Here is an 11,305-nt window from a genome sequence, read left to right as displayed (position 1 = left end):
CGGTTGTCGTCAAGGCCATAGTCTCGGCATGGGAATGGAGATGTGGTGCCGAGAGAATGGGCATGGAGGAGTCCATAGGTACCGATGGAGTGGATACCGGTTGGACGGTGCGGGGCTCGGGCCGGTCTGGTACCGAGAGCAGCGGTGCCAAGATAGAGGGTAAGAGCTGCTGAAGTTGCTGGTGGAGTTGTTCCTGCAACTTGTCCTGGAGGATGGCCGCAATGCGGTCATCCAGGGGAGGCACCGGAACCACTTTTTTCTTCTTTGGTTCCATGGGTGCCGCTCTACACTCCGGCGATGAGGAGGCCGATGACGAGGCACTCACCGATATCGGAGTGGAGCGTTTTTTGGCTCGGCGTGGAGCCGAAAGGACTGGTGTCGTCCCCGAGGTGGGAGGGCGCTCAAGGGTGGAAGGCTTCTTAGCCGGCTTACCTGGCGCCGGAGGCGCCGATGTCGTCTCAGGCGTCGTCGAAGTGGTCGGTGCCGATTTCGACGGTGCCGCAGATGAAGAGGTCGAATCCATAGTGCCGAAAAGTAGATTTTGTTGGATTTGACGATTCTTCAAAGTGCGTTTTTTAAGAGTGGCACAGCGGGTGCAGGAGTCCGCCCGATGCTCCGGTCCCAAGCACTGCAAGCACCAGTTGTGTGGGTCAGTGAGGGAGATCGGGCGTGCACACCGCTGGCACTTCTTAAAACCGGGCTGCGGGGGCATGAATGGGAACACGGCCTCCGCAAAATCAAACCCCGAGGCCTGGATCGTGACAACAGGCCCCGCCGGGGCAGGAACGAAAAATAAAGCAAAAAGAAAAGATTTTTTTTTTTTTTTTTTTTGTAAATTGAAAGAAAAAAGCACCCGAAGGTGAAAAAACCGAAAAAATAACGCGAGCGGGAAGGCAAAAGGAGGATTTCAACGACGTTGAAAAACACACGTCTTCTTCGCTCCGCGGAAACGAAGAAACTGGGGACCACGCTCTCCTCCGTCGGGCGGGAAGGCGCACGCGCGGTGCGGCCAACTAGAACTTTCTAGTAAAAAGGTCCGTACCGAGGGCTCCGTCGGTGACGTCACCCATGCGTAAAGAATATGCTGCCTGCTTGTCCTGGGATAATCAGAGTTACATTCAAATTCAACTTAAGAACGATTTAAAGAACAGAACTCGTTCTTAACCCGGGAACTGCCTGTATTGAGTATCTGCTTTTGCAGAGCCAGCTAACGCATTGCTGGATAAGTCCAATATTCAGCACTTAACTGGTTATGAGTTCCCATACATAGGACTGACTTTTATGCACTCCTACTTATGCCAAATATCAGCATTTAACCGGCTAAGTGCCGAGTCTGCTTCCGGTTTGCAGTTCAATTTTAATTGGTTATTTTCAGCAATATTAACCCAGTAAGTGCTCCTGAAAAATACCAGAGAGTCTCAAACAGCTGATTTAATCAGCCAGGAATCATTTCTGGACAGTTAAATGACTTTGAATATCAACCCCTAGGTATACATACACCCACTTATGCCTGCTAATGTCTGGATTTAGGTGCATTAATGCCTATTTGATAATTGAATGCTCAAATTCTAGGGCATGGGTGGGTTGGGGAATGTCAGAATTACATGCATGGGGCGTGTTATAGAATGCTGGCACTTACGTGCCTTAGAATTTAGAATTTATTATTTCTATACCGCTTTTAACAAAAGCAGATTACAAATATTACATACATATTAAAACAACTTGACAAATCACATCTAAAAATCTTGTTCATAAAACTTAACAAAGACTTATCTCAAAAGCTCTGTAAATAGATAAAAACTCAATACTTCATTCAAAGATATATGCTAAGTAGTATATTTCATCTGACTGAAAAGATGTTTTATCAACATTTTCTTAAATTGATGCAAATCTTTCTGTTGCTGAAGGATTGTACAAGGAGTTCCCTCCACCTTTATCATCTTGGTCACTCTTTGAACCTTTTCTAGTGCCGCTATACCTTTCTATATCTAAGTTCCAGAGAATTTAAGACTAGTATCAATAACACACTTGCTAGGAGAAACTAAGAACACATGTGCTATAGTGAATCTAAGGATACACAAGCTATAGAGAATCTAATAATGATTTCAGCATGGCTATAGTAGATAGGAGAACAAGTAGTGGTTGACAGAAAGTCTCAGGTGCCCCATGTTACAGATGCGGCGTATCTTGGTCGGCTATAGTTTGAGATCAGGAGTATGCTGGTTCTTGAAAAGTAGTGTCTTCACTGCCTTCCGGAAGGGCAGGAGATTGTCAGTTGCCATGATGTCAGGAGGGAATTGGTTCCATAGTTTAGGAATGCTGTAAGAGTACGATCGTTCCAGGCCGTTTCCAAGTGTAGGCGATCTGCAGGAGGGTTGCATAGCTTGAGTTCAAGTTGAGATAGGACAGGCCTCCAAGGGTGGTAGATTGGAAGCTTCCTGGCAATGTAGCTGCTTTAACAAGAGTGGTTTGCAAAAATAATTTTAAAAAGAACACCAGAAAATTATAGGATAGGGAAGATTCACAAAGGAAAGTGAATGGGACTTTTCATTTGATATACGGCATTGGCAGAATATCTATGCAGTTTACATTTCATTCTAGTACAACTAAGAAAAATAAAATGGAATAAAAAGATAGAACTACAAAATTAATAGCAAAGCTCTGCATAGCATCATATGATTTATAGGATGTTAACCATCTTTCTGTGGTTCCAATCAAAGTGGTTTACATATTATATACAGGTACTTATTTTGTATCTGGGGCAATAGAGAGTTAAATGACTTGGCCATTGTTACAAGGAGCTGCGGGGGGAGTCAAGCCCAATCCCCCAGGTTCTCAGGCTACTGCACTAACCATTAGGCTGCTACTCCTAGTCCCATGCTTTCATTCTAGATGACTGTCCCATTAACATAAAGTCTTTCAGTTTTTATTTAAATTGTTTAATGGAAGCTTCCCCATCCATGTAAATCCACCAGGAGCTGATTGCAGGGGCAGCGGAATGCCCCAGACCCCATTCCATAATAATGGTATTAACTGTAATGCTATTTCTTTTATTCATTCTTCATAGACACACAATATAACCACAAAATTAAACTACACAAAGCACACTATATGCAGAGAAAATTTTAATCACCATTTATAGTCTGCTTTTTTCAACTATTGGATATATAGTGCAGCTTAGAGGGAACATGGATCCCCCTGTACAAGCATCACTCAAAAAACAAAAGGGGGGGGGGACAGTAGGGACACTTTTGAACATAGCAGGGAATGACTCCTTCAATGTCTACCAACTGCCTCTGTTACTGATGGTATTATGCACACTATAATATACACTTCAGGGAATTATGTACCAAGAAAATCAAAACAATTCAACATATTAAAACAAAAACATTTGCAGTATACTGGAAACATGGAGGTACTTTAGATTTATAGAGGTAGCATCTGTAAGGTAGTGTGACAGTCTTCTTGCATGCGTACAGTTTACAGAAGTAATGCAAATTTACAGTTTACAGAGGTAGTGCAAATTCTGACCTACAGATCTGTAAACAGTAGCATGGGGGAGTAGTCTCTTATGCCCCCCCCCCAAACACAGACACACCCTTTTTCCATTTTTTGGGTCCCTGGACATGCCCGGGGCTCATATGGAATGTTTTAGTCCAGTTTTGTCACCTAAATGTTTGGTGTGTTGGCCCTCTGACCAGGCTCACCTTGGCTGCCGCTCATGGGTACTAGCCCGGGGGCTGCTTGGTTGCTAAGGCAGCTTCTATTACTGTTTGTCCAAATGTGTTGGGAGTCAGAAAGACTCCTATCCAGGCAGTGGTGTTTGGCAAAAGTATGTGGCTGCGTTACAGATGTCCTCTATTGGCGTATGGTGGATGTGGGCCAGGGTGGTGGCTAAGGCCTGAGTTGGTGGGCATGGGCTCCTGGATGTGGGGGCTCGCTTTGCACCATTCTGTAAGTGAAAGAGATACATTAGGCTATCCAGCATGAGAGCATGTATCTGTTGGAGTCGTAGGAGATGAACAGTTGCAAGGCTTGCTTGACCCATTCTGTCCTGTCGAGGTAGGTGCGCAGAGCTCACATACAGTCCAGGGTGTCGCTAATAGGGTCCTGTGTCACCCCCCCCCCCCCCCCTGTTGGGCATAGAGTGCAGGGAGGAGGGTGAAATGTCAAGGCCACCTTCAGCAGGAATCTGGGGTGGGTTCTCAGCACTGCCCTGTCGTATAGTAGTCTGGCCGATATAATGGGGATGAGAAAGTGTTTTCCTTGTATCCACTGCAGTGACCCCTCTCCACCATAAAGACTGGCATTGGTCATTAGTATCTCCCAAGAGGAAATGCGAAGAGGCAGCTCCTGGAAAGAGCAGCTGGCCTCAGCTACTGCCTCAGGCTATTCTTTGCTGTAAGTAGCCAGGAAAGCAGCTGCTGTAGCAAGTCCAACTGAGGGAACCAGCGAGAGAAGAGAGCTTGCCTTGGAGAGGTCTCGTGCACTGTGGCCCAAGAACCACCTCTATGGTCACCACCATCAACTCCAGGATCTGCAGATAATACCATGCTATGGGAGTCAGACTCTGTAGTAGCTTCAAAATCTGCTTCTGGAGCTTCAGTCTGAGTGGCTCTGGAAGAAACACTTGGTCGCCTTCCTCCTTGGACAGACCTCTAATAAGCCAATCATCAAAATATGGTTGGCACCTGAATCCCAGCCTTGTGGGGGTGTACTACTACCACTACCATCACCTTGGTAAAGGTGTGAGGTGCTATGGCCAGGCTGAAGGGGAGCGTAGAGAACTGAAAATGCTGTTGGGGCATGATTGACAGTTTTCTGCAAGCAATTTGATAGTTCAGATACAAGACCCTAGAGTTCAAGACCACTAAACACATTTCATTAGAATCAATTTTATCAATGCTTTTGCTAGACAATAGTTTGATTTCAACAATATTGAATGCTGCTATATTATTAATCTTACATTTGGCTATATTAGACAGACATGTTAATATTTGTATGAAAAATTTGCTAGGCAGACAGCATGCCAGACTTTAAGAATAAATGCGATACCCATGTGGGATCCCTACAAGGGTCAAGATAAGGAAATTGGGTCATTAGAGCATAGACAGGGGGTGGGTAAGCAGAGTGGGCAGACTTGATGGGCTGTAGCCATTTTCTGATGTCATCTATGTTTCTATGTAACAGGTTTTTAAGTAAATTTTGCTGGGAATACATATTTTGAATTTCAGTACATCAATCAAGTTGTTCAAGTATGAACTACTGGCTACCTGAAAAATATGATCTATAAATCAAATCAAATAAAAATAAAAATAGTAATAAATCATTCACTTCTCAGAGTTGCATTGGGATTTTAAATGCAAGTTACTAAGAATTTAGTTTTGTTTACAACATTCTCTTGCTAACAGGATTGTTATATATCCAGCTGAACAATACTATCCCAGTTTAGATAGACTATTTGAGTTTTTTTAAGAGGCAAAATGACAGAACAAGGTGCTATTTTCAGCTCTCAAAGTCCGGTCAAAGCAATGTACTGCAGTTTCTATCAACTACTCTTGCTTTTGTCTGAACTTTAAAGAACCAGAGCAGTACTATGTCTGATTTTGATTAGATGATTCAAGAACAAATTCTAAAATTGGCAATGTGGTGACTAATTCATGCTGTGCTAGCATAACAGAGGTTTTATTTAATTATTTTTGTACATAGTTATACTTCCAAGAGCTAATATCTTAAAAAACCTAATTATATAATTTTAAAGGATGAGTTCATGTATGCTATGTGCTTTTTTTCTCCTTTTCTCCCTGCGTTATTTATTGCCAAGAACATTTGAATGACAGTAGAATCTGTGCCACTTCAAATATTTTTCCGATGTTATCACCAAAGTCATTATCTTCAGATCATAAGGCATTGCTCTAATAAAGAATGGAGGAGAAAAGCCTGGTGGTTAGAGCAGCAAGCAAAGAACTGGGGAAAAAGGATTCAAATCATGCTTCTCTCACTGACTTCAGGCAACTCACTTTATCCTCAGGCACAAACTTAGGGGCCACTTCACTAAACTGCATTAGGCACTAATGCACACCTAAAAGAAAAAGAGAACTACGCTATTTTATTTTCCCTAGGGAGCATATCAGGGGCAGCGAATGGACGTTCCTGCATTATTTACATTACAACACACTAACTGGTTAGCATATGGATAGCACAGGAGTCCTTATTGACTCCAAAACAAGAGGTGGTACATGCTCCCATGGTGATTTTTTTAAAATGCACTAATAGCAACATTAACTCTTGGCGATTAATGGGAAAAAATAGAAAATTGGTTTTTTTTTATGGCTGCAATAAAAAAAAAAAAAAAAAAGGCCTTAGCATGTCAGAAAGACCCATGAAATGACATGCTAAGTCCTATTTAGCCACAGATGTAAGCAGGGTAGAAGTTAACACAAATAAATTCATTTTTACAGGAGTTTATTAAAAGGTCCCTTTGGATTGTTGAACTCCACTTGTGTACCTGAACTTATAACTCACTTTAAGATTAGATCTGGAAAAGCAAGTAATTAAACCTCAAACCAAAAAATTAAAAAATGGAGGCACTATTTTGCCACAGCAAGAGTTACTATACCACCATATTCTTGGCTGCATTCCAATCATTTCTAATACAGGGAAGTGAAATACAGATCTGGGGCATTTAGCACAGTTACTTACCGTAACAGGTGTTATCCAGGGACAGCAGGCAGATATTCTTGACTGATGGGTGACGGCACCGACGGAGCCCCGGTACAGACAATTTTAGAGTGATTGCACTCTAAGAACTTGGAAAGTTCTGGTAGGCCGCACCGCGCACGCGCGAGTGCCTTCCCGCCCGACAGAGGCGCGCAGTCCCCAGTTAGGATAAGCCAGCTAAGAAGCCAACCCGGGGAGGTGGGAGGGACGCAAGAATATCTGCCTGCTGTCCCTGGATAACACCTGTTACGGTAAGTAACTGTCTTTATCTCAGGACAAGCAGGCAGCATATTCTTGACTGATGGGTGACCTCCAAGCTAACAAAAAGAGGGATGGAGGGAAGGTTGGCCATTAGGAAAACAAATTTTGCAAAACAGATTGGCCGAAGTGTCCATCCCGTCTGGAGAATGCATCCAGACAATAATGAGATGTAAAAGTATGAACTGAGGACCAAGTAGCAGCCTTGCAGATTTCCTCAATAGGAGTGGAACGGAGGAAAGCTACAGATGCTGCCATCGCTCGGACTCTATGGGCCGTGACAGAACCTTCCAGTGTCAGTCCGGTCTGAGCATAACAGAATGAAATGCACGCTGCCAGCCAATTAGACAACGTACGTTTAGAAACAGGACGTCCCAATTTATTCGGATCAAAGGACAGAAAGAGTTGGGGAACTGATCTGTGGGGTTTCGTACGCTCTAGATAGTAAGCTAGAGCCCTCTTACAATCCAAAGTATGCAGAGCCTGTTCCCCAGAATGAGAGTGAGGTTTCGGAAAGAAGACAGGCAGAACAATGGATTGGTTGAGATGGAATTCAGAGACAACCTTAGGGAGAAACTTTGGATGTGTACGCAGAACCACCTTGTCATGATGAAAGACCGTAAAAGGTGGATCTGCAACTAGTGCATGTAGCTCACTGACCCTCCTGGCAGAGGTAAGAGCAATAAGGAAAAGTACCTTCCAAGTGAGAAACTTGAAAGGAGTGGTAGCCAAAGGTTCAAACAGAGGCTTCATTAAGGCGGAAAGAACCACATTGAGATCCCAGATTACAGGAGGGGCTTTAAGAGGTGGTTTCACATTGAAAAGACCCCGCATGAATCTGGACACCAAGGGATAAGCCGAGAGAAGTTTTCCATGAACCGGCTCATGAAAAGCAGCAATGGCACTGAGGTGGACTCTGATGGAAGTAGACTTAAGGCCAGAGTCAGACAAAGAAAGCAGATAATCCAACAATGGCTCCACTGCCAGGGAAGTGGGATCAAGATGATGAAGAAGACACCAGGAAGAAAATCGTGTCCACTTCTGATGGTAACATTGCAGAGTGGCTGGTTTCCTGGAGGCATCTAGAATGGAACGAACGGGCTGAGACAAAAGAGTATCATGAGAAGTCAGCCCGAGAGATACCAAGCTGTCAGGTGCAGAGACTGGAGGTTGGGATGTAGAAGGGTCTTCTGATGCTGTGTAAGCAGAGAAGGAAACAGTGGAAGAAGAAAAGGTTCCCTGGAACTGAGTTGAAGTAGAAGGGAGAACCAATGTTGCCTGGGCCACCTCGGAGCAATCAGAATCATGGTGGCTCATTCCCTCTTGAGCTTGAACAAGGTTCTCAACATGAGAGGCAGAGGAGGGAAAGCGTACAGGAACAGATTGGACCAGTCGAGGAGAAATGCATCCGCTGCCAGACAGTGAGGAGAGTAGAGTCTGGAGCAGAATAGGGGCAGCTGGTGATTGTGACGAGCTGCAAAGAGGTCTATCTGAGGAGTGCCCCATTGAGCGAAGATGGACTGTAGAGTGAAAGGATCGAGTGTCCACTCGTGAGGCTAGAGAATTCTGCTGAGCTTGTCCGCTAAGGAATTCTTTTCTCCCTGAATGTAGATAGCTTTCAGGAATAGATGGTGATTTATGGCCCAAGTCCAGATCTTCTGGGCTTCCTGGCACAAGAGGCGAGAGCCTGTCCCACCCTGCTTGTTGATGTAGTACATCGTAACTTGATTGTCTGTGCACAGCAGGAGAACTTGAGGAAAGAGAAGATGTTGGAAGGCTTTGAGGGCATAAAACATCGCTCTGAGTTCAATGAAATTGATGTGATGCTTCTTTTCCTGGGCTGTCCAAAGGCCTTGAGTTTGGAACTCGTTCAAATGAGCTCCCCAGGCATAAGGGGAGGCGTCGGTGGTGATGACTAGTTGATGAGGAGGTAGATGGAGCAGAAGACCTCTGGAGAGATTTGAGGATATCAACCACCATTGTAGAGACTGACGAAGAGATGATGTGACAGATATGTGACGTGAGCAAGGATCCATCGTTTGGGACCACTGGGTAGCTAGGGTCCATTGAGGAGTGCGCAGGTGAAGACGTGCGAAGGGTGTGACATGAACTGTGGAGGCCATGTGACCCAAGAGTATCATCATTTGCTTGGCAGAGATGGAAAGTTGTAGAAGCACCTGCTGACACAGAGATTGGAGCGTTTGAAGACGGTTGGATGGCAGGAACGCTCTCATGAGGACTGTGTCCAAGACAGCTCCGATGAATTGAAGTCTTTGAGTGGGGATGAGATGAGATTTGGGTAGATTGATCTCGAACCCCAGAAGTTGAAGAAACATGATGGTTTGGTTGGTGGCCAGGAGAACAGTCTGAGATGAATTGGCCTTGATTAACCAGTCGTCCAGGTAAGGAAAGACCTGAAGGTGGTGAGATCGTAGAAAGGCAGCCACCACAATCAGACATTTGATGGAGAGGAGGCAAGACCGAAGGGCAGCACCTTGTATTGGTAATGACAACGATTGATCATGAAGCGTAGGTACTGTCTGGAGGCCAGATTGACCGGTATATGAGTGTACGCTTCTTTGAGATCGAGGGAACATAGCCAGTCACCTTGATTGAGAAGAGGGTAAAGAGTGGCCAGAGAAAGCATTTTGAATTTCTCTTTGACCAAGCATTTGTTTAGATCGCGAAGATCTAGAATGGGTCTTAGATCTCCTGTCTTTTTGGGGACTAGAAAATAACGGGAGTAGAATCCCTGCCCTCTCTGATCTAGAGGAACTTCCTCTATAGCGTTCAGAAGGAGGAGGGATTGAACCTCTTGAAGAAGGAGGGAAGACCGAGGAGTGTTGAAAGCAGACTCTCTTGGCAGACTTTGGGCAGGAGGTGTCTGAAAGTTGAGAGAGTAGCCGTGGCGGATGATGTTGAGGACCCACAGGTCCGAGGTGATGATTTCCCAACGGCTTATGAAATGTATAAGGCGTCCTCCTATGGGCTGTGGAAGATGAGTAGAAGGAGGAAGATTGGCTATGTCCAGGAGAACCAAGTCAAAAGGGCTGAGTTGACTTTTGAGGAGGAGGTTTTACTTGCTGTTGCTGCTGGGCAGGTCGAGCAGGTTGCCTCTGTTGTTGCCTCTGACGCCTGGGTTGTTGCTGTGTTTGAGGTAAGGGACGAGCCACAAACCTTCGTTGGTAGGCCGATTGTTGACGAAAAGGCCTAGAAGGTGGGGTCTTCTTCTTTGTCTTAAGGAGAGTATCCCATCGAGTCTCATGAGCTGAAAGTTTCTGAGTAGTAGAGTCCATGGATTCTCCGAACAGCTCATCCCCTAAGCAAGGTGCATTGGCCAGTCGATCTTGGTGATTGACATCAAGTTCGGACACTCTGAGCCAGGCCAGTCGTCGCATAGCCACTGACATAGCCGTGGCTCTAGAGGTCAGCTCAAAAGTGTCATAGATTGATCTGACCATGAACTTGCGCAGTTGCAAGAGCGATGAAGAAGTTTGGCGAAAGGCTGATTTTTTACGGTCAGAGAGATATTTCTCAAAAGATGACAAACTTTGAATAAGATGCTTAAGATAAAAGGAAAAATGGAAAGCATAGTTTCCTGACCTGTTCGCTAGCATTGCATTTTGATACAGCCTTTTGCCAAACTTATCCATGGCCTTACCTTCCCTGCCAGGAGGGACAGAAGCATATACACTAGCCCCCATGGATTTCTTTAAAGTAGACTCTACTAATAAAGACTCGTGGGGGAGTTGAGGCTTGTCAAAGCCTGGAATTGGTATAACCTTATATAAGGAGTCCAGTTTACGGGGAGCTCCTGGAATGGTCATGGGTGTCTCTAGATTTTTGTAAAATGTCTCTCTTAAGATGTCATGGAGAGGCAGCTTGAGAAATTCCCTTGGAGGCTGGTAAAAGTCAAGAGCATCTAAAAATGCCTTGGATTTTTTGGATTCAGCCTCCAAGGGAATAGATAAAGAATCACACATCTCTTTAAGAAAAGAGGTGAAAGAAGTTGCATCAGGTTTGGAAGATGGATCAAAACCAGAAGGATCCTCGTCCCCTGATGAACACTCTCCCTCAGAGAGGAAAGGCTCTTCTGAATCACTCCACAGATCAGGGTCCCTCACCCGAAAACTGCGGTCTCGTGACTCCGGTGTGGAGGGTTCTAGGTGTCGAGTTTTATGGGTCGACTTACCAGACCTCTGTGAACTGGTACCAGGAGATGTTAAAGGTTGTGCCGGTGCCGATGTTTGAACAGCCTGGTGTCTCGGTTCCGGTGCCAAGACTGGCATTGATACTGAAGAAGTGATGTGCCCCGGTACCGACAAAG

Source organism: Geotrypetes seraphini, chromosome 18, assembly GCF_902459505.1.
Source record: "Geotrypetes seraphini chromosome 18, aGeoSer1.1, whole genome shotgun sequence".
Classification (NCBI taxonomy): domain Eukaryota; kingdom Metazoa; phylum Chordata; class Amphibia; order Gymnophiona; family Dermophiidae; genus Geotrypetes; species Geotrypetes seraphini.
The sequence above is the reverse complement of the archived record's forward strand: the minus strand, read 5'-3'. Positions refer to the sequence as shown.